Source organism: Pelodiscus sinensis, chromosome 2, assembly GCF_049634645.1.
Source record: "Pelodiscus sinensis isolate JC-2024 chromosome 2, ASM4963464v1, whole genome shotgun sequence".
Classification (NCBI taxonomy): Eukaryota; Metazoa; Chordata; order Testudines; family Trionychidae; genus Pelodiscus; species Pelodiscus sinensis.
In genome coordinates this window covers 192,253,017-192,276,710 of record NC_134712.1, presented here as the reverse complement: position 1 = coordinate 192,276,710, position 23,694 = coordinate 192,253,017, and the positions used below count along the sequence as shown (strand labels likewise).

Genomic DNA, 23,694 nt, shown 5'->3' with positions numbered 1-23,694 from the left:
GCAATAAAATAAATTTGAACTTAAATAGTTCTATAAAAATCTATGAAGCCATTAAATATATATATATTTTAAAAACCAACAAAAAGCCCAAGGCCCAAGAATTCCAAAAATGGGTGTTCAAACCTGGGTAACTAAATCATTATTCAGACGAGGAACTGGGAGCAGATCTTTCAAAGAGCTCAGCATCTGGAGTCTGAGAAGAGCTCACTAACCTTTTAAGTGGTCAGATTTTCAAAAGTGCTTGTGACAGGGTGCCTGCCCTGCACTGGCCCTTTAAGACCAGGACTCAGGCCCTGAGCCAGGGCTAGAAAGAAAGAGGCCAGCTGGAGCGGTTTAGGGCCAGAGAGAGCCCAGCTGGCAACTATCTAGGGCAGCACAATTGGCTTGTGGAAGCCAGCTGAACCCATTAGGGGAGTGAGAGCCCAACTGGCAGGTATATATAGAGAAGCACAGGTTGCTTAGGGAAGGCAGTGGAGGGCTGATTGCAGAGGAAGCAGGAGCTCCTTGGAGGGAGATTGTAGCCAGCTGGGCAAGTCCAGGGGAAGGAAGCCTGGGGATCCAGGTAGGAAGTGGCCCAGGGCAGGAGCGGGAGCCGCCCCTCCTGGCCTGGGAACCTCGGTGCGTTTCGGCTGGATGGCCCCGCTGAGGGAGTGACCCGGTACATGGTCGCTCACAGGGCCCTGGGCTGGGACCTGGTGGAGTAGGGTGGGCCCGGGTCCCCCTACCTGGGGTAAATCCTGCTACAACGATAATCTGTTTTGTGGACTTGGCCTTGCTTAAAGGGCCAGTTATAAACTGCTTTGTGCCTATGATGAGCAACCCAAACAGACTGTAACTTGCCCTGCGAGGGGCTATATGAGGACAGTCAGGGGCACTGAGGCACACAGGGGGCGTGCACCCCTGACAGAGCTTAACATCCTGCAGTTCCCATAATCCCCCCAGTGGGAACTGCCAGACACTGAGCACTTTGCAAAATTGAGCTCTCCATTTATTCTACCGTTAGGCATCCATTTTCTTTTAAATCGTGGCCAGGATTTTTGATGAACATTTATTATACAAGATATGGGCCAGATCTTTGGCCCTTTTCTGGCTGCTTTCCATTCTTGTAACACAGGGCTGGCTAAGCCACTTCTGGGATCCTGCTCCTGCTCAGGTGGTACTGAGCAACTCTAGTAGCTCTACACAATGGTAGTCCTGGCCCCCTGGTGAAGGAGGTGTGGCCAATACATCCTGTTGCCTTAGTGATCCCCAGCTGCCAGAATCCCTATACAGGCCATTGGCAGCCAGCTCCATGTAAAATAACCTGCTGTAATTTGTGCTGAGCTATCTGCGCAGATCTCAGGCAGTGGTCAGGGAACAGTGATGGTGGGGAGAGGGCCATGCACAAATTGCACTTGTGTACTCCATCTGTGCTTATTATTTTTTTTAACTACAGCTCAACAGACATAACAATGTCCAAAGCGGCTACTGAATACTTTCCACCTATCAGGACTATATCATTCCATATGCATAGATTTACAAATGTCAAGTTGGGATAAGGGTTTAGAGCAGTGATTCCCAAACTTTTTGGCATCACGCCCCCCTTTTTGATTTTTGAGAAACCCTCACACCCCCCCTCCCAAAAAATAGTAGAAAAACTTGGGGTGGGATTGATGGGGTGTGTATGTGGCTGGGCTGCCTCGCGCCCCCCTTGGAATTTCTTCAGGCCCCCTCAGGGGGGCATGCCCTTCAGTTTGGGAACCCATGGTTTAGAGCTTTAAAATGTGCAAGCTTTGTGGCCTACTATTTTAGAACCCAACAAACAACTACTTTCATTCTGGTTTTTTCTCCCGACAGTCTTTTTCAAAGTGTCACAATAGAAAACGGACATTAAAAACGTACCTATTAATCTGCCTTAAAAAAACACATCAAGATCCTTATAATACTATACTCTCTTTATGGCTCTGACAAACAATGGAAGGATTTGAAACCTGCATAAAACATGCCCATAGAGCTGCACTGTTGTAAATTAATTCATTTGTAACATATTTTACTGGGATTTATCTCTGTTCATATAGAATGATGTATTTTCCCCCAAGAACAATCAAGATAAAAACTGAAGATTGTGGTTTGTGTTAGAGTGGTTAAGCATGGATAAGAGTATTTCTCTTTGTGAAAGACGAAACAAGTAAAAGAAGAGCCTAAAAACAACAAAGGCACTCTTTCACAGTGGGGAATATATTTGATGACCTACAGTAAATGTTATAAATACTTGAAAATGCTTATATATACAGGTGTCACTTTGTAGTGTATATTTTCTGTTCAATTCCAACACAAACACACAAGGCAAGCACCAGGCTAGGGGAATGTTGTATAACTGCAAGATTATGCAGATGATGAGAATGTATCATTGTCAGTAATTACTGTCAAACAAGGGAAAGATGTTGGGTACCTTGTTAAGTGACATGACCTCCATATGCCATCATTTGTTATATCTAGGCCTAGTGCTATTGGAAGTACTGTAATAGGCAGGACGATATGGAGGCCAAATGCTCACGACACAGTAGAAGCACACCAGCACTGTGTTACAGCTGGCTCTGCCTTAATAAAAGGAGCTCAAACAGAAGTTCTGGGTTTGAAGCAGAAAAATCAGAGTGAGCTTCTATGGCTTGTGTTAGAATTGAGACTAGATGATCACAATGGGCCTTATAATCTCTGAATCCAGTGTCTTGCCCTCTAAGGACTGATTGGTGGCATTTTGCCACTGACCTGAGTAGGGAGCAGTGCAGCTACCCCACCTTATGGGGAGTTCAGGGAAGAATTGGACAATCATTTACCAAGTGGCTTGGTCAGCCCTCTGGACACAGGATGCAGATTGTTTTCCCCATGTGGCTGGTGTGCTTATAGGCCAGTGTGGAAAAGCAAGACCCTGTCCCCTTGTTCACCTATCTCTCTAGGACACACTAGACTTTGATTCTGCAACCTGATTTCTGAGGTTCATTGGAGACAGAAGTTGAAGCTAATTGAAAAGATTGAGCATGGCAGAATGAGAAGAAAACATTCAAAAAACAAATCTGTTTGTATGGCAGTGTACATTACTGTATTCTCAGTGCTATTCATTTAGGCATTGATCCTGCAGTTGGATCTATGTGGATGAATCACTGAATATGCTTGGAGTCCCTTGAAATCAGTGGGGCTCCATGAAGGCATTTGCTAGTACAAAATAGCTGGGGAAGGGGAGGTCTGGATCAGAGACTTAACTTTCCAAAAGTGTGCATTAATTCTGGAGAAGCGGGCTTCAATTTTTTACACCCATCCTGATACCTTGATTTTGCAGGGGTTTAAGCTGTGAATGCCCCATACCTGTGGAAATCAAGGTATAGGTGTCAAGTTGGACTCTCATAAGAACGACCATACTGGGTCAGACCAAATGTCCATCTAACCCAGTATCCAGTCTTCTGACAGTGGCCAATGCCAGAGACCCCCACAGGGAGTAAACAGAACACGTAATCATCAAGTAATCCCTCCCCTGTCATCCTTTTCTAACCTCTGACAAAGAGAGGCTACGTGTACCATTCCCACCTATCCTGGCTAATAAGTACTGATGGACCTAACCTCCATAAATTTATCTAATATTTTTTAAACCATGTTAAAATCCTGGTCTTCACAACATCCTCTGACAAGGAGTTCCACAGGTTGACTCTGCACTGCATGAAGAAATACTTCCTTTTGTTTGTTTTAAACCTGCTAACTATCAATTTCATTGGTGACCCCTAGTTCTTATGTTCTGGGAACAAGTAAATAACTTGTGAACTTTGAATAAAATACTCAAAGGGAGTAGACACTTTGGGGAATTTTAGCCTTCCAATTTAATTTGATAAACACCTCATTTGTGATTGATCCCCTGCTTTTTAGCCAGAGATGCAGTTTTTAGTGGGCCCTGGGGTACAATATTTGTAATTTCAATAAGCTTCTTTCACCAAAGATGATTCTTCACAGAAGTCCATAAGTAACACATTATTGCAGTACTTCTTCCAAGACAGTCACTTCCTATTCTTTATGTGTGAGGAAGGAGCAATCCATTTAAGTGGAGTACTTTGCATTTGTCCATATTAAATAGGATGAAGTTTAATAAGGACAAATGCAAAGTACTCCACTTAGGAAGGAACAATCTGTTTTACATATTCAGAATGGGAAGTGACTGTCTAGGAAGGAGTATGACAGAAAGGAATTTAGAGGTTATAGTGGACCACAAGCTAAATGAGTCAACAGTGTGACACTATTGCAAAAAAAAAAGAAAACATGATTCTGGGATGCATTAATAGTAGTGTTGTGAGCAAGACATGAGAAGTCATTCTTCTGCTCGACTCTGCACTGATTAAGCCTCAGTTGGAGTATTGTGTCCAGTTCTGGGCACCGCATTTCAAGAAAATTGGGGAGAAATTGGAGAAGGTCCAGAAAAGAGCAACAAAAATGGTTAAACATCTAGAAAACATGAGCTATGAGGGAAGGTTGATGGAACTGGGCTTGTTTAATTTGGAAAAGAGAAGACCGAGAGGGGACATGATAGCAGTTTTCAGGTATCTAAAAGGGTGGCACAGAGAGAAGGGGGAAAAATTGTTCTCCTTGGCTTCTGATGATAGGACAAGAAGCAATGGGCTTAAACTGCAGCAAGGGAGGTTTAGGTTGGACATTGGGGGTATGACTACACTACAGAGTTTTTTAGGAAAAACAATTGTTTTTCCAAAAAAACTTCAATTACGTCAACACTGCAATCACGTTCTTTCGAAAGAAAATCGAAAGAACAGAGGGTTTTTCTGGCATTGGTAATTCCTTTCTACGATGGGGAAGAGGGAGTTCTTTCAGAAGAAGAGGAAAGAGGAAAAAGCACAGGTGCCCTGGTGGCCACTCTGTCCATAATAATCACCTGGGCTTGACAAACGGTGGCGAAAACCACTTGCCAGCCCCGTACTGCACATAAGCAAGAGCCGCATTGCGTATGCGCGTGCGGCTGAAATCTACTCCCCACGGATGAGTAGATTGTATAGTTTGTTGAGCCCTGGTAATCACAGTTTAAATGTGAGATGGCATCCATGCTGAATGGATGCTATCTCTCGAAAAAGCAGATCACTTTTTTCGATGTGGAGTACTTTTTTTTTTTTTTTTTTTTTTTTTTTTTTTTTGGCAGTGTGGACACGCTCTTTCAGAAGAAGTTTTTTTGGAAGATATCTTCTGGAAAAGCTTCTTCCAAAAGAAGCCTGTAGTCTAGACCCGGGGTTCCCAAACTTTTTGACACGGGGACCAGTAAATCCATTCACGAGCTTTTGGAGGGCTAGTAACATTCATTTGCATATTCATTAAGCAAATGATGAATATTCAGATAAGTTGTTTCTGATCCTCCCAAAGGCCCCAGTGCCAGCATTAGCAAAGCTTTTGATAGTCACCCACAATATTCTTGCCATCACTTAAGGGAATATGAATTGGATAAATGGACTGTAAGATGGATAGAAACCTGGCTAGATCAGGGTTTCCCAAACTTTTTACTTTAGCTGGATCCCATTTTTTTTTTTAGTACTGTTTTTTGCAGCCCAAAAATATAAACACATATTTAAAAAAAAAAAATGAAAAATGAATAAATTTTCAGTTTTCACTCGGCTGCATCCTCCACCCAGCCTGGGCCAGGGCTTGGGGGACCTGACGCTGCATGGGCACTCCAGGAGATGGGAGCAGGAGCAGACTGGGATAGGGTATCTGGCTAGGAGGGAGGGTGCAAGAAAGGGTAGGGTTGCCAGATGTTCGGTATTGTACCAGACAATCTGGTATTTGAGTGTTATGTCAGAGAAACAAATTGAGAAATTACCAGACATATAAAATGTCTGGTATCTTCTAATTAAGTAAGTTTTATTATAATTAGGTGTATCAGTCCTTAGCTGCGAACTGCCTGGTTGGTAGATGTGCTCACGCTGTCTGAGTGTGTCTATCTGCCAGGCAGTTTGCAACAACTCGAGGGAGGGCATGTGGTGGGGAGAGGGAGCAAAATGGAATCCCCAGGCAGACTCACTCCTCTGCCAAAGTCTGTAGGGTCTGCATGTGCCCAGGTCAGTCCCGCTCCCCCCCTTCTCCTCCCGATCTCCCAGTCAAGCCCTGCTTCTGGCAGCCAGTTCCCCCTGCCTCCCACCAATCTCTCCAGTCAGCCCTGCTCCCCCAACGACCCCCCCAACCATCCCAGCTGCCCCCATCCAGCCCTGCTTCCCACAGCTGATTCTCCTCTCTTCTTCCTCCTGTTCTCCCCTGGCCAGGCCCCCCGCCCCCGTCCAGCCCTGGTTCCGCCGCCTGCGCTCCCCGATTTCTGCTGGACAGCCCCACTGCCCCCAACCTTGCTTCTGCCTCCTGCCAGCCCCCCTCATCTCTGCAGGACAGTCCTGCTGCCCCCAAACCTGATTCTGCCACCCGCTCTCCCCCTCCCCCTCATCTCCAGGGGACAGTCCAGTTGCCTCCAACCCTGCTTCTGCTGGCTGCCTGCCTGGATCTCCATGGGACAGCGCTGCTGCCTCCTACCCTGCTTCTGCTGCTCGCTCCCCTGGATCTCCGCGGGACATCACTGCTGCCTCCAACCCTGCTTCTGCTGCCCGCCGCCCATCCACCTGGATCTCCACGGGTCAGCCCTGCTACCCCTAACCCTGCTTCCACCGGCCACCCACCCGCCTGCCCTGATCTTCGCGGGACCGCCCCACTGCCTCCAACCCTTCTTCCCGGCAGCCGGTTCTCCCTTCTCCCCTCCCCCCACCTCCTCCCAGCCCGCTCTGCTCCTCTACCGGCAGCCACACTGAGGCCTGGTATTTTTTTCCCATGGCCCGGTACCGGGCTGTGGCCCATAGTTTGGGAAACGCTGGTCTAGACGTAGCCTGAGAATCTTCCTAACTGTCGGGATGATTAAACACTGGAATAAATTGCCTAGGGAGGTTGTAGAATTTCCATCACTGCAGTTATTTAAAAGTAGGGTAGACATTTATCGGGTATGATCTAGAACAGTGGTTCTCAAACTTTTTGGGCTCCGGAGCCTTTTACATGTGTAAAAATTTTTTGCGGAGCCCCAGTGGTCCACTGATTGTATGTGTTGTGCTTATGCGGATGTTTCCAGTTTGTCAACCTCGCGGAGCCCCTGGAGATGTAGGGCTCTGCGGAGCACAGTTTGAGAAACACTGATCTAGAATGATGGTGCTTGGTCCTTCTGTGAGGGCAGGGGACTGGAGTCAATGACCTCTTGAGGTCCCTTCCAGTTCTAGTGTTCTATGATTCTATGCGATTTTTTAAATAATGTATATAACATGTCAGCAATGAACATATCCAAGATGTCACAGGCTATTTCTTTATTTTGCTTTCTGCAGTTAGCGTTAGTCTAGAGACTTTGAAAGTATAAATAAACAATATTTATAGGATTCAGTATTTGATAAAGGTTGGCTTTATTCATAGTATTTAAAAACATAATCTCCATTTGTAATCTGAAAAACACTTCAAATTCATTTTTCAAAGTTTAGTCAGAATTAAACTCCAATCCACATGAAACATTCCATTTAAAGAAAGTATATTTTCCTTCAAAGCTAGGGCAGGTCAACAATCAGGATCCCATTTTTTTGGAAATAATTTTTTAAATTCTTATATTTATCAGGTTTATGATTATCATGTCTGATTTTTTTTTTTAATCCAAAATAACAGGACAATTTCAATTTTACATTCCTCTCTCTCTCCCCCTGGCAATTCTCTATTTTGTGTGTACTTTCCTACTTGCATCACTGTCCCCGCAGGTGCAATATAAAGCAGGATTGGGGCCTATCTAGAAAATTGTTGAGATCTTGCAACTCCAGTGAGTACTGAGGTAAAACAACAGCACTAGAGTCTGGGCCTTAAGTCAGGAACAATTATCTTGTATTAGCAGTCAAATGTGACAAAATGAAGAACTTTAATTAAAACCTAGCAATGGCAAAGTCAATGCCAAAGCTTCTATTGTCTTCAGCGGGGCCAGGATTTCACCTAATAATGACAGACATTTATACTAATCAAGTATAATGGAATAATGGGAATTGAAAGTCTGTTTAAAGAAACCTACCAGGAGAATAGGAAGGAGGATTGGAATGTTTGAATATGAGGATGGGCAGTTTGGGGTTTATTGATTGTTAGAGGTAAGGGAGAGAAGCTGACTGTAATCTTTTGGGGGCAGAATTTGAGATTCTATCAGGGTATCAGAAAGAAGTCTGGGAACCTTAAACAGCTGCAAAAAGTGCAAAGAGTCTTTCACCATTGCAGAAACTCAGCAATCAAGTGTTTACAAAGCTTAATTTTCAATTCATTAAATGAGATCCTGGATTCAGTGTGGGCTGTTTCAATTAGGCCTGTACAAATAGACAAAATTAATGGGTCAAATAAGTAATTAATGATGTCAATATATCAATCAGATTTTCTAATATGTGTCTAATTTAAGAAAGGGAAAATAATCTAATAATTAATTGGAAAACTGTTATGACGCTTCAGTTGATTTGGATCAGAAATTTTTTTAGAAAATAGAGAATAATTACCAATAATTAGAAAACAATCTCACTTTTAGAACTCCAATGAGAAGATGAAAATTAAATAGAAAAAAAATCTCATTTTTTTATCATTGTAAGGGGATTGGGAAAGTCATAAAAACAACAGCAGACCTTTGTCATGAAAAATAATGCTATCCTGGCAGTGCTCCTTCACTGTTAAGATATGTCTTCTCTGCTCAGTTAGCCTAGCTGATCTGTGCCTTGGCCTCAGCACTCATGTTAGGTTAGCCTGGGCATGCACACACCCACTGTAGAGATTTACCCAAGTTACTCATTGGGTTCTTATGGCTTCTGCATGTGTATGTGTATGCGGGGGGAGTATATCCCATGGTGCTTTGTGCTCAGAAAATCTATGGTTCTTCCCAGTCAATGAAGTCAGTTGTGAGAGAATAGGTCAGTCTTTCCTTAGGTCTGGGTGGAGGAGGGGAGAGAATTATGGGAAGGCATTGAAGGACTATTCACACTTACATTATTTTTGCCTGAATCTTCACTGCAAAGCAGGTGGGTTTCAGCCTGAAGTGAAAGGTGTCTGGGTGCTAACCTCTTCAGCTAGGAAAGCCAGCTCAACCTGAAAGCACTTCCAAACCTGGGCCAGAGGCTTTTCTGCGTGGGTGGCATAGGGCTTGGAAGGAACTCCTTTCCACCCAAAACATCATTCCATTTTAAGAAAGAACATTTTCTTTCAAAACTAGAGCAGGTCAACAATCAGAAACCCAAGGAAGAACCAAGATTAACTGTGAAGTGCATATAAGATGAGTAAGTAGAAATCAGTGACATTACTTATGGCGATAAGCATGGGACTGGCCCCTAAGACTGCATTTAAAGTCTCTCCTCAACTTAAAGATTTATATGAAGATACTAAAAATGTTATGGTGAGAACTATATATCATTTCCTTCTCCCAGCGATATACAGCAGAAAAAGGAAATACTTGATGTCCCCACCCCCACTTATGGATGGGAAAGAAAGGGCACAACTGTCCTTGGGCCTGGCGATTCAAAAGGGCCCATGGCTCCTGGCTGCCATTGATGCAATAGTGGCGATGATGATTGGGAGCCCCAGCCTTCTAAAACGCCACCAGAACCCCGGATAGCATGCTCCGGATGGTGCTAAGGCCTGGTTGGGAATGGCAGGATGACATGGTCTGGATGGCACTGAGGGCTGGCTGCCCACTGTTCCACTCCATCCACCCAAGGTCCACCTCTTCTGTGAGCGCACAGCATCCCCCTCATCCAACTTGCCCAAGGGCCTGGTAATTCTGTCATCCCCACTGGATACCCTTACTGGCTCCTCATTAGTTCCTCATTTTGCTATCAGATATTTGTATTTCAAAACCAAAGGAAGGTGACAATCAAAGTGGCAGGACATACAATGGAGAAGAGGAAGAAGTACCATCAGGGCAAGGGCTGTGATTGAGGTTATTCTGAGATTTTATCTGGGACCAAGAAAGTTTTTATTTTGAGGACATGTTTTGAGGTTTTTTGCATGTCCTTAGCATTGAATGAAAGTGAGGTTTGTATATAGATCACAGGGTAGGTACAAGAGTCATGAACAAAGAAGTAATTATATATTTTATGTTTATTGTTATTGAACAAATTACAGAGGGAGTTGGGATATTTTAGTTGTGAAAACACAGTTCTTAACTCACAAAAACAAGTTGGGTTCTTAACACTGGACTGGATTCACTTATATTAGCACAGGGGAGATGCAAATCATATTGCTGATTTATTTACTTCATTTACTACCTTTAGCTTGGGAATTACATCTACTCACTCACTTCCTCACTAGGCTGGTTCTAAGAGCCCTGTTTTTACTCCATCATTGGGGTTACTCAGGGGGTAAGGAATTTGGCCCACTCTGCATATCCAAAACAGAAACTGATTCTCCAAAACCTATCAACATAAAAAGGTGTAACGATCCCTAACTTGCAAGGACAACTAGCAAGTGATGCACATGCACAAGAATCACAACAATATACGTAAGTGTCAGAGGTAGAGTGCTGCCGGCTACTGCTTACTTTAGTTGGGATCATAAAACTGAAAAATAGGGAATAGCCAGCTGGTTCTAAGGTTCTGACTGAGGAGAAAAAGAGGAATTAATGTAGCCTACTAAATGATATCTGCTCGATCTTAACCTACTAATTGATAGCTGTTTTATTTTATGTTTTAAAAAAAAAAGAACAAATGGTCTGTTAGCACTTTATAGACTAACAAAACACGTATATGGTATCATGAGCTTTCGGGGGCATAGCCCACTTCTTCAGATCGGATTTTTCATCTGAAGAAGTGGGCTGTGCCCACAAAAGCTCATGATACCATCTATGTGTTTTGTTAGTCTATAAAGTGCTACCAGACAATTTGTTGTTTTTTTCTGTACAGACTAACTTGACTACACCCTGAAGCTTATTACAGCCGCTCCCCGAGTTACGAACAAGTTACGGACCAACACTTGGCAGAGTTACATGGCAACCATGCTGTTTGTAAGCGCTGATCACCGTTCATAACTCGGATCTGCATTTACGACTGCTTTGGTCGTAAGTGCGGATGGTCATAAGTGGAGGTGGTCGTAACTCGGGGAGCAGCTGTATATGTTGTCTTTATATAGTTTTGAATAGGCTGGTAATGCAAGGTGCCTGCAGAATTAATTTTCTGTGAGATTGCTTATAGCTGAAGTATAGTAGTTAGGTAATATTTGGGGTTGTTCTTGTGATTTTTCCATAAGATGTGTGAGGCAAGAGTTTGTGGTTGGCAATAGGCTATGTTTTAATTCTGCTTGGAATTTGCAAATAAAATCTGCTAACTTGGTGATAACTGTCATTTTGAATTTCCTGTGCAATTGGCGCCAGCTGTTTAAGCCCAAATCGCAACTCACCGCCTTTTCTTAGGGGTTCTGGGAGGTCATTCAAGAAAGCATCAGTCATGTCTAATGAATATACATGTGTTCCCCAAATGTTTTCTCCAATTAAAGATGGTACCCTCAGAAATCTTAGGGTCCCAGGCCCAACTATGGACGAGGGGTTGAACACCCAGGACATTTTGGTGCCAAAAGGGGTATTTAGGCCTAGGGATCTGGGAAGTCGTGGCTGCTGCTTTAGCCATTGCTGACAGAGCCCACTCTGGAGTGTTTTATCTTTTCAGGACAGAAACCAAATACATATATCTATTCTATCTCTTTACTGCTGTCTTGCTTCTTTAATTCTACTTAAGTTTGCTTTTAGGAATTTCACTCCCACCAGCTCCAAGGCCTTCCAGGTGAAGGGAGGCCACCCTTCCCCATCCAACCTTGGGGGTATTAAGATCTTGTGGTTAGGAAATATTGTTATATGATTACTCTTTGTACACTTATATAAGTTTTAATTTGATTGTATTAATGACATCTGGGGAAGGAATCCAAGTGATTTGTGTTTTTGCCGCTGTATTCGTTGTGGTAACTATCATTATCTTTCCTTTAGCAATAAAATTGTTTTCTGTTTCATTTCCTGAGTTAAGGTGTGATTGCTGTCAGTCCTCAGGAGGGGGAATCTTATGGTTCCACTGCACTGTAATCTGGGATAGATGATGAACTTAGATTTTCTGGATAAACTTAAAAAAACAACAAATGGTCTGCTAGCATTTGTTGTTTTTTAAGTTTATGCTGTACAGACTAACATGGCTACACCCTGAAGCTTGTTAGATTTTTCTGGTCAGATTGGCGAGCCTTACCCATTCCAATTTTACTAAAACTCCTTCCCAGGCTACACTATCAAAGCTTATAAATGGAAGGAATATTGGATGACCATCTCAACTTCACCATCTCAACTTCACAAATGACAGCTTTCATATAGTTATTTTTAAGTTAAAATATGAAATAACTCTTATCACTAGAAGGCAACTAAAGCCTTAACACACACACTACAGAAAGGTACATCATGAATGTTAGGAATCTGTGAAGTGCACTGTTTATCATTTTGTCCAAAAAGCTTTGCTTGGACTAGTATCTGCCAGTCCAGACAGCTTTCTTCTAAGCTCTGATCCACCCTTTTGCATTTGAAAAGAAATAGCTTTCTCCTCTGGCCAAGACAAGCTTAACCTGTTTGAACTTCCTTCTACTCTCGTGTAGTTTTCTGGCCTAATGCAAGATATCAGGTGTGTCTGAGCTCTGCTTCACCAGAGTTCCCCTCATCTTTGCTTTATCCATCCGCTGTTGGGTATTTACCTCAGATCACCCCACAACTGTTGCTAAGTAAGCAATTATTTTAGCATTCTCGCGGTGTTCTAAATTGTCACTAACTAAAGGATTTTTATTTAAAGATTATGGTTAAAAGAAGATGCCATAACTATAGCTCAATGAGGAGGAAACACATTAAGAAATGTGTTTAAGGAAATGTATTAGGAAAAAAAAGAGAACCAGATATTTCAAATAAAATACACAATGAAGAGATTCTTACTTAAAAACTTATTGCATATTTTTTCCATCTATTCTTTTATTTTTACTCTTCATTTTGTTTGTCCTATATGGAAGTCATTCCAGCAAACCATTTGATTTTTAATAGCCAAAAGAAAAACAATATTTTGTGTTCTTCTTGGTGTGTTGCCCACAGCTTGTACTCAAAGATCTTCATTCTTAGTTTTGTGCTGACATAGATCGATTCTGGTGAACAAACAGAAATGTTTTGGCATGATAATGCACTTCACAGGTTGAATTTCTAGTTGTTAAACAAAAATGGCCATGTTAATTTCAACTTCATTTAACACAGAGGAGAAAAAATCAATATGGAGAGAAAAAATCATTTTCAAGCCTCTAAGAGGGTGTTATAAACAATAGAGAGGAAGAAAGCTAAAAACCTATAACAAGTTACTTGACAGGGTCCTTTTAAAATAAAGAGAATATCTTAATCTGAAGTTAGCTTCTAATTTTAGATTTAGTGTGTTTGTGTGTGGGAGGGAGGGGTTTCTTTCAGTTCACTAAATTGTTTCCATTTTAATGGTTCACTAAATTGTATCTAGTGTATATATTATAGCAGATATATTTGAAGAGGTCTTTACTGAGTCTTGGGAATACATATATCGCTATAGTAAAGGAAGATGCAAAGGGATAAGATGTGACCGTTAGTCACTGGCCTGCTTAGAAGGAAGCATGCATCACACCAGGGCACAGAATGACCTAAATAGTCCCATCTCTACAATACATCCCTTTCCAGGCACCCCATAGAAGCACAGATTTCCTTATCCTTATAGTGACTAATACATTTACTCTCATAAAATCAGTGAGATCTTCATGAAATACAGTGCTACTCATCGTGAATTGGAGTGGTGCAATATAGCTCAGAATGAATAATTCTGTGCTATCTGAGTGAGGGGCCTGTAGTTGTGAAAGGCCCTTATAGGGATCACAGGATGGGAGGGGAATCTGCTTGTGGATTGCCCCAGTAATTTCTGGCACAGTCGGGCCCTAATAAATGCACTGAAACAAACTACTTTCTGTGGGTTCTGAAGGGTCTTGTCAATAGCAGATGTACCTGACTCTTTATTGTTAACAAGCACTTGGCTGGGCTATGTACTTCTATATTCATTGCCACATTGAAACCTATTTTTTTAAGGGCAGTTGTTCCATCCACAGATAGGAGTGAGCAATCATTTTATCTCGCAGCAAGATTCAAGGTACACACTAAGTCTGCTTAAGATTTGACTATGATGGGCTCTGTATTGGTCCCTAGATGACACACATCCTGTGGCTGGCTGGCTGGCTGAGTACATAAAGGATTGTTAATAATTGGCATGCTATGTAATTTGTAAACCAGAATATAGATGGCTCGTATCCTTACGAACATTATATCTTGTCTTGGTCTCTCTTCTTTTATTATTCTCCTAGCACCTTTATTTTTCTATTTGTTCCCCTTCTTCTGAACTGGGAAAAAATAGTTAGCATTTTACATTAGTCACACACAAATTAATCATTATTAAAAGTGATTAATAAAAATTGATTTTTAAAATGTGGTTTAACCCTTGCACTTCCATGTGTTATGGCTTTCAGAATAGCATCTACCATGCTGCCTGACATAACTGGGTTCCCACTGGAATTCATTCATTCATTGGTGGTCCCTCAGTTTGAGGGTGATCTCTACCACAGATTTACATATGGGTCCTGAGATGGTTCAGGAGTCCGTTTCTGGAACCACTAATTTGCCTACAGTAGGGACACACATTTCACGGCAGGCCAGCTGCTTGGTGGCAGGAAGTTCTTTCAGCTTTCTCCCTTCTCTCTCTCTCTCTCTTTTTTCAGCTACCTCTCGAAGTGGACCACTGACTGATGGAGGACATGGCACCATTGGGCTTGCTCCTCCCAGCTAGTAATGTCCTCATCGGTTTTCTTAAGATACACTTCCAGTGTATTTATGGCTATGTCTACACCACACTGATATTCTCTGTCTTATTCGCTATCCCTTTATTAATGATTCCTAACATTCTTTTTGGTTTTTTGACTGACACTGCACACTGAGTGTACATCTAGACTGCAAGGATCTATCAGAAAAAGATACACAAAATGCACTCCACATTGTCAGAAGAGGCTTTTCTGAAATTTGGCCCATCTACATTGGGCCAAATTTCGGAAAAGCCTCTTCTTTCAGAAGAGCCCTTCTTCCTTGTGGAGGAGGAAGATAGGGCTTCTGAAAAAACACGTCTGCTCTTCTGCAAAAAAAAGTGGAAGAGCAGAAGCATTCCCTGGACTGCTGGCATCCTGGGAAAAACCCTGTACTGTAGACATAGCGTTTGTTGTGTTTCCTCTGACCACCCTGGGATCTCTGCCCATGGAAGAGCTGTGAGTAGACAACTTGCTTTGGGAGGGAAGTCTGGCATCTGAGCACAATGTCCAGCCCAGTGATGTTGGTGCATGATTATCATTGCTTCAATGCTGGTGCCAATGGCTTCAGCAAAGAAACTGTCATTAATGCAGGGATCTTGCCACTTGATATGAAGGACATTCTAGAGCCGGTGTGTCAAACTCGAAGCCTGCCGAAGGCCGCACAAACAAACTGATGGCTTTCAGGGCCACCAAAGAAAAAGTACTTCTATTGGAAAGTTGTTGTTATTGTTATTATTATTATTATTATTTATTATTATAATAAATTATGTTTTAGGTATATTTTTTAATATTTTTTTCAGGTCTTCATTGAATATCATACAATGATTTGATGTGTAAAATTGTTATTTGCATCCATGAAGACTTTGAGTTTAAGGTGCTTCAGCTTCCCCTGCTCTAACCCAAGGCCCTCCCCCTCCCACAGAGCCAAGCACTCCCCAGTTGCCCCGCCCTAACCCAGTGCCTCACCCTCCCCCAGAGTCAGGCACTCCCAGCCCCTCCCCCCCGCTCTAACCCAATCCCCTTCCTCTCCCCCAGAATCACACTCCCATTCCCCCCTGCTCTAACCCAATTCCCCTCCCCCCCCCCGAGCCGGGCACCCCCAACCCCTCCTCTGCTCTAACCCAATGCCTGGGTCATGGCACCACTGCCACCGCTGCGCTTCTTCCTCCACGTGCTGGGACACATGCACAGCGCGGCCGTCCATAAGCAGTCCTGGCATGTGGCTCAGAACCTGCAGGAAATGCATTTCTTTAATCAAAGAGCCACGGGTTGGCCACCCCTGTTATAAACAATGTAACCGGGTAGGCTGCACTTAGATAATTTAAAAAGTTGTAGTCGTGGACTGCAAAATAAAGTCGATTGGGCCCATGTTTGACATGATTGTTCTGGAGCAAGGAGAGTGGGTAAAGCTGCTGCTTGGGGAAGCAAGCTCCAGAGTTTGTGGCCCCATCTCTACTCCACCCTTGCTCTGTCCAGACCCTGCCCCCACTCTGACCGTGTCCCCACTACTACCCTCCGCATCCCTGCCCTTCTCTGCTCACCCCTTCCAGCCAAATCCCTGAACCCAAATGCAGCAAATTACATAAGAAAACACTGTCTTCTACGATTTCTAAAGAAAACAGAGCATGTTTTCCATTGCATGCCAGGTTGTGAAGACTAGACATGCTGAAGATACCTAATAAAACCACTGAGTTGGGGAATAAAAAATGTCAGCCACAGGTTCTTTGATATACCCTGAGATTTGTCGGAGATTTATTTGCAAAAGCTTAGTAGCAAGGACAAGTCAGCTGTCCTGCTGAATACAATATTAAATATTATGAAATACAAGATGCAGTTCTTTTCTGTTTTACATTTTCTTAATCAGTATTTCTAAGATGATTTTATATTTTAAATGTACTCTTAAGCCTTCATAAAGTAATCATTCCAGATTACTACATATTTAATGCACTGAAACAAAGGCATTATTTTAAATTAATCAGTCAGAGTGGTTTAGTGTGTTCAGAACAAAGTTCATTGCTTTTAGAAAAAGGGAACACTAATTTATTTTGTGTGATCTCTGCAACAATAGAAATGTTTATGAAATGTCACCATATGTTTATGCTAAAATATGTTTCCAAAGATTTCAAGCATAACAAAGGATTTTATATCCTACCAAGGTACTGATTTAGGTAGAAGGTGCTCTTAAAACTAGTTCATCAAATACTAAAGAAAGAGAAACTCATTTGACCAGCTATCTGGAAGAAGAGAAATGTTGTCCCTTTAAGAGCTTTCTTCAGCAGGGGGTGGAAGGAGAGCCGGAATGGACATACAGGGCAGGAAGACTTTGGAAGCACATTTCTGTAGTATGGTAATTAAAATTAAAATGTATATTTTAGATAAGGGTAACTTAGATAAATGTTGAAGAATTTATTTAAAAAATTGTCTGAAGATCCAAGCATCTAAGGATAAAGCTGAATACTCAGATTGTGCATCTAAAATTCCATGCAAGGATTTTTTTTTATAGATTAGATTTTATAATCTTCAGCAACAAAATTATGAAATATTTAAAGCAATTTTTAAACTAAGGTGCGGTAGCTATATTACAGCAATGGACAACTGTTTTTTGTCAATACATTCAGAAACTGACAATATCTACCTCAGAGTTGGCACATGCCTGTTAAATGGCTTCATTACCACTTAATAGCTCTTTCACAGGTTCAGTGTTATGCTAATAGGTCTGAAAAGCTGGAAGGCTTTTCACTTTAAAATTAATAGATCCACTGTGGGGTGGGGGAAGGATGGGGAGACTCATCAGGTTGCAACAACCTGCTATGGGAGCCAGAAAGGAACATCAGGAAGAGGGGAGAGCTTAAGCACTAACACCCTAGGAAGACTTTGCCTTCCCTTGCCTCTTATACCCTTGCCCATGTTCCAGAGGCATCATTAATGGTACCTCTCCAGACTCTTGAGGTGCTGTTGATAGGTCACCCAGGTTTTGCATCCCTGAAGGCGTTTAAGAACAACAATTGTTTTTTTTTTTTTTTTTTTTTTTAAAAGACCTGTATCTCGGTGTCCTGCTGTCGGTCACGTTCCATGAAAATGCTTCAGACCATTTCCCAAAGAACACAATTGCACACTGGATCCTGTGCTGGATCTCACTATATTTATTTATTTATTTATTTATTTTGTTATGAGACATTTTGCTACCAAGGTAGCAAAAGTGCTCAAATGTATCCAAAGTCTGATTTGTGATTGATAGTGGTCATTCTCAGTGTTCATGAAGATGACACAGTTATCAGCAAATGGAAGACTGATGCCCTGAAGACTGTAGACTTGGAGCAAAGGCATCAAAGATGAAAAAGACATTGAATGCTGAAAGTCAACTCCAATGGGGAGCTGATCTTTAATGAGGACCAAAATGACTGCTCTAAAGATGGAGAACAGGGTTGGGGCATCTTTGCTTAACTCCAGTTTTGATGATGAAAGGTTCTGTCTAAAGGTCATTACAGAGAGCCATGGCAGTCATCAGATCATGGAGAAGGGCTTAGTGCCTCAATAAATTTGGAGGGCAGCCAAATCGGGCCAGCACCTTCCACAGGGGTTTACACGTAACCTCTGGTCTATATGAGGGAGTTACTTCAAAATAATTCCCTTTATTTTGAAATAACACGTGGAGTGTCCACACTACTAGGCCTGTTATTTCAAAATAACAGACTGGTTGTTTTGAAATCTGTACTCCTAGTGTAGATATGCCCTAATAGAGTCAGAGGCCTCTGAGAAATTCATTAAGGCCATGTACAAGTCCTGGTTTTCCTCCCTAGACTTTTCATGGATTTGATGGGCTACAAAGATCATGTCAGTTGTCCTGGGGGATGGTCTAAAATGCATGGAGATTTTAGCAATATTTCCTCAGCAAGGATAAGCAATTGGTTTAAGAGATAAGAATTTTCCCTGCTACAGATAGCTAGGTAATGCATCAATACTCTGACTGGTCTCCTTTCTTAAAGACTGTAACAATGCTACCTTATCTTAAGTCTTCTTGAATTGTCTCATTTTACCACATAGAGTTTGTGGACCTTTCTCACCAGTTCTTCACCTTCAAACTGGTGAACTTCAGCTGATATGTCATCTTGCCATGCTGCCTTGTTGTACTTGGTTTGCATAATGGCTCCTGTTACTTATTTGAGGGTGGGAGGTCAGGAAGAGATTGTTTTGTAGGTTGTTGAGGTATAGATTCAATAATGGCATCAGAGACAGTTGATTCACGGTTCAGGAGTTAGTCAAAACACTCTTTTCATTATGAAAATTTCTGTAAGGGATCAAAGACTGCCAGTCTCTTAACATGAGCTGAGTCCATTGGCTATGTCACCCACCATCACAAAAATTGGTTTGATAAGAATGATGCTAAGATTCAGGGCCTGCTTTGCCAGAAAAATAAAAGCATGTGGCAAAATGACTTATCACACCAGCAGAAGAAAGAGTCATACAAGAAACTCAAGGCTGAAGCCCAAAGGAAGATCTGTGATGTAAAAAATAAGTGGTCGTGAGGAAAGGCCAATGAGCCTGAACTTTATGGTGATAAATACAACACGGGCCACTTTTTTCACATAATAAGGGATATTTATGGTCAATGCTTCCATAGACACACACCTCTCTAAGGAGGGTCAACATATTTTAAAGACGGTGAGAAGGACCACTGGAATAAGGACCATGCAACCCAGCTCTTCAAAGTTCAGAGGAACAGCTACACTCCACCCCTCCACCTAGCATGTTGGCAGCCACTTACCTAGGACCCAGGAAGTCAGCACTACCATGAGGTTCTGCCCCTGAGATCCTGTTGGCAGATTCGCAGAGAAGCTATTGGAATCCTGGCCCTATTTTAAGCAGTAGCAGGAACAGGAAGCTGTCTGAACAGCTGGGTTCCTTCCTGTTCTGGACTGTGTGCCTCCTGCTCCTATGATTTCCTGGCATCCTGACCCAGTGTGATTTCTGACATCTGATTCATAGTTCTGATATCCCGTTTATTTCCTTCTTCTGAACCCCTGATTCTGACTCAGCCTGATTCTGTCATGCTTCTGATCTTCCAGGTTCCCGATCAAGTTAATTCTTGATTCTTGTTTCTGGCTCTGACCATTAGGTCTGGCTACCCATGATCCAGCCATGGCATCACGTCACTTCTGATTTGCTAACATTCCAGTGAGATACTGGCATGTCAAAGAAATAGTGGCATTTTGGCACAGTACAGATGCTACTGTAAGGAGGACCAGCACTAAAAGGCTTTATAGATGGAATAATGGAGATCTTACAAAGACTTAAGGATGGTAGGATGCAAAATGATTTATACAGGCCTTTCTGCAACTTTACAATGACCTGGACAAGGGGTCTACAACTCCCAGCATGTAGTCTAGTCCCGTCAATTGCACTATCCAAGCCTGGACTCCCGAAGACTTGGGGGGGGGGGAAGCCCTGCCCTGCCCATTATTGGCCCTCAAGCCATGCTGGCTTCTAAGTCCTGCCCCTTCCTGCCATCATCCTGCCCTCTCCCCCCCCGCTCACCATGGCTCCCTGTCCCCCAAGCATGCAGCTTTGGGCATCACCACGGGGCTGGTTCTGCTCAGCAGTTGTGTCCTCTCTCCCCCCACACTCCCCTTCAGCAGGGAGTTTGAGACACCTACAGAACCCCGTTTGATGAAAAACTAGCTTTTAATAATAATGTATTACCATGAATAAATCATTTATTAGTAGCTATAAATGCAGCATGTATTTAATATGTTTAATATTTAATATTGAATGGCTTCTGGTTTTATCCTTAAGACCGTTTTTTTGCTTTTGTTTTTCTTCCTTGGCTTTATCACATTTCCAATGATTCTGGGTTTATGGAGACTCTGGTGGAATTTCATGGCCTTTGCTGGAAGCTGATCCATTTCTATCCTCAGTCTCAATGCTAATGAAGGATAAGAAAAGTGTGCAAATAAACTTGGATTTTAATGTAAGTCTCTTCCCCCATTTTTCTGGGGCTTGCACATGAGTCCCCCGTCCTGACACCTGGCTTTTCAGCGTGCTGCTTGTTGACTGCTGTGTACTCTGTAATTATATCAAATCTGCTCTAGGAGCCTTTCTTCCCTGCAAAGCGGCATTTCTGTGAATGACATTTCCAAAGCACTCCTCAATCTTGTGATTTATGAAGGTAATACATCATCCGAGCATGGTGCTTTAATGATCTTTTCATCAAAAGATAGTACCATACAAACAGTAGCAAAGGGGGCTGGGGAGGGTGTGCTGTTTAATTGTAGGATAAAAGGTATGCCAGGAAACAAGATGCTCTGAAACACTAAATCTGTTTGCCTCCAGGTATAACTGGCATCCTGGCACCTTCTTTTCACAAATGTGTTAGTACATTGCATAGGCCTTCTTACCTGGTCGCTAAGATCTCAGTCTCCTTGACAACAAAACTTTTCAAAGACTATATGAAAAAATGTTTTCTTCAGCCCTGGAGCTATTTTAATGCTCTAAAATGTCAGAGAAAAGATCCTTCAGTCCCAAGAGCAAGGATGGTGTGGTGATGGAGTAGGGAAAGGATATTTAAGAAGATGTTTACAAAATAATTCAGAGCAGCTCAATAGGCATGCCTTTAAAAAAAAGAAATAAAGGGCTCTGAAATTAAACATAGGAGCTGGTGACTGAGAAGCTTTTCTCCCTCGAAGCTCGTTAGTTGTCAGTGAGAGATAAGTGTGTCTTGCTCTAGTTCCCAGGGGATGATTGTCTACTGCACTTCTCACCTTTTTGCCATGCTTGTATAAGAAAGAATAAGGAATTGTGTTAGTATTGGAGATAAAACCACCCTCCAAGTTATGTTGAGACACCAGCATGTGAATTATAGTTACCAGTGCAACTAGATGTTAGGTAGGCCATAGGTTTCATAACACTTTTCAAATGTTACCTTTTTTCATTTTAAGAGTATTTGTACTACTTTGTAATTATGTTGGCACCACTCCCACAGCTGGGTATTTAATTCAGCTCCTAGGGGCACTGCAGTTACCCCAAGGCCAGGGTTCAGTCAGAATCAACACAGAAGTGACTGTATTCAAGACTGGGTCTACTCTCTCAGGGCACAGGTGCACCACTGATGCCCATTGCCTTTCCCAACACTGGTCTCTCGTAACTTGTAACAAAAAGCTTGTCTTTCTCATCAGTGGAAGTTGGCCCAATAAAAGATAGCAACTCACCCCACCTTGTCTCTCTGATATCCTGGGGCTGACATGGCTACAACACTGCCTTAACAAACACTGTCAGCTCAAGCAAAGGATTAGCATATTGGGAAATGTAAGGAAAAACCTGTTCTTCAGGCTGATCTCCTATGTCAGCCTCTCCTGAAATATTGCTGGAAAGGTTAGAGAGGGAGAAAACCACACCATGACAGGAGGGGGAGGGAGAGCTCAGTGGTTTGAGCATTGGCCTGCTAAACCCAGCTTGTGAGTTCAATCCTTGCAGAGGCCATTTACGGATTTGGAGCAAAAATTGTCAGGGATGGTACTTGCTCCTGCTGTGAAGGCAGGGGACTGGTCTTGATGACCTTCCAGTTCTAGGAGATAAGCAATCTCCACTAATTTATAATAGAGAAACCAGGCCAGGGCAGAAAGGGATTCCAGGAGAGGGTAGCCAGAACAGGGAACTTATAGCCTCCTTTCATGAACTCCAGGCCCCTCAGCCAGCTGTTCTGAACACAAGTAGCAGAGTTCTGCAGAAGCCACCAGCTCCAGCACTTTGTTCAGAGAATAAAAAGAAGACAAAAGAGGACAATCTCTGCTTGCTTGTGTTGGTTCACAGACAGCCAGTGCTTTAAACTAGCCAAATTTGGCTCTTTCCAAGTTGAAAAGGAGGAAACAGGGAGCACAGAGACTGCCCCTCTAAGACTCAAACACTTTGAGTCACTCTCTGATAGGGCACCCCAGAGGCAGCTTTGCTAAACAGGAGATCACCCCCCAAAGGATCACCCCCCAAAGGATCAGTGGGCCCCATAATTTTGTGCTGTAGGACTGCGAATGGTGGGTTCTTGCTCTAGAGATTCTGCTCACCTTGTTCAGGAAGTCTGGTGAGCAACTCTCTGCTTTGTTTTGTACTTGTTCTGTACCCTGCTGATTCTCACCTGTAAATGAGGGATTAATGACAATAGTGCTGGAGGGAAGTCTGATGCCTGGAACTTTATTTGTACAGGCTTTGGAGAAAAGCCTAGTATCTGCAGCCTTAAAAGCCTGATTTGTGGTACTGCTTGTCTGTAACAAGTCTTCACCTGGCAGTTCCTGTCTGCACTTCTGACTCGTCTTAGGCTGTCACTGTGACTGCATATGTGCCTATCTGCAAATGCTGGGCCGGAGGAAAAGTGGAACTCCTAGAATCATGATATGTGCAAGTGCTTACTGATAGGAGCGATAGGATTATGTCTGAGAAGGCTGGGGACTAAGAAGGGAGACCAGAAGTGTGAGATGGATGGAAAGTTGGTTTATTGTGCATATACCCCTTCTGCCAGGTAGCTCCATCAGCAGTCAGGGCTGGGTTCAATATGTAGGGATACCTCTCCATCCATCCAACACAGAACTGGCTCAAACCCCTACCCAGTAATCTGGAAAATTCACTCCCTGGAGGCAATGCTTCCCCACTCACAAGCACAGAGTCTGAGTGTAGAAAAGAAACTTCTAATAAAAAGGGAGAGAAGTAACATGGCATTAATTTGGGAAAACACCACAAAGTTAATAACCAAAACCACGAGTAACAGTCCCAGCTCAAGTAGGTTGTGCAACATCCTTTATCTTT

The 23,694-nt window shown here is 42.7% G+C and overlaps 1 long non-coding RNA gene across 1 annotated transcript in view; it reads left to right on the top strand.

Annotated features, from left to right (window-relative positions):
- The first annotated feature begins 493 nt into the window (after window positions 1-493).
- Window positions 494-23,694, top strand: part of LOC142826829 (uncharacterized) — a 96,160-nt gene continuing 72,959 nt past the window's right edge. The window contains exon 1 of the long non-coding RNA XR_012901087.1: window positions 494-562. This is a non-coding gene — a long non-coding RNA (uncharacterized LOC142826829). The remainder of the gene's footprint in view (window positions 563-23,694) is intronic.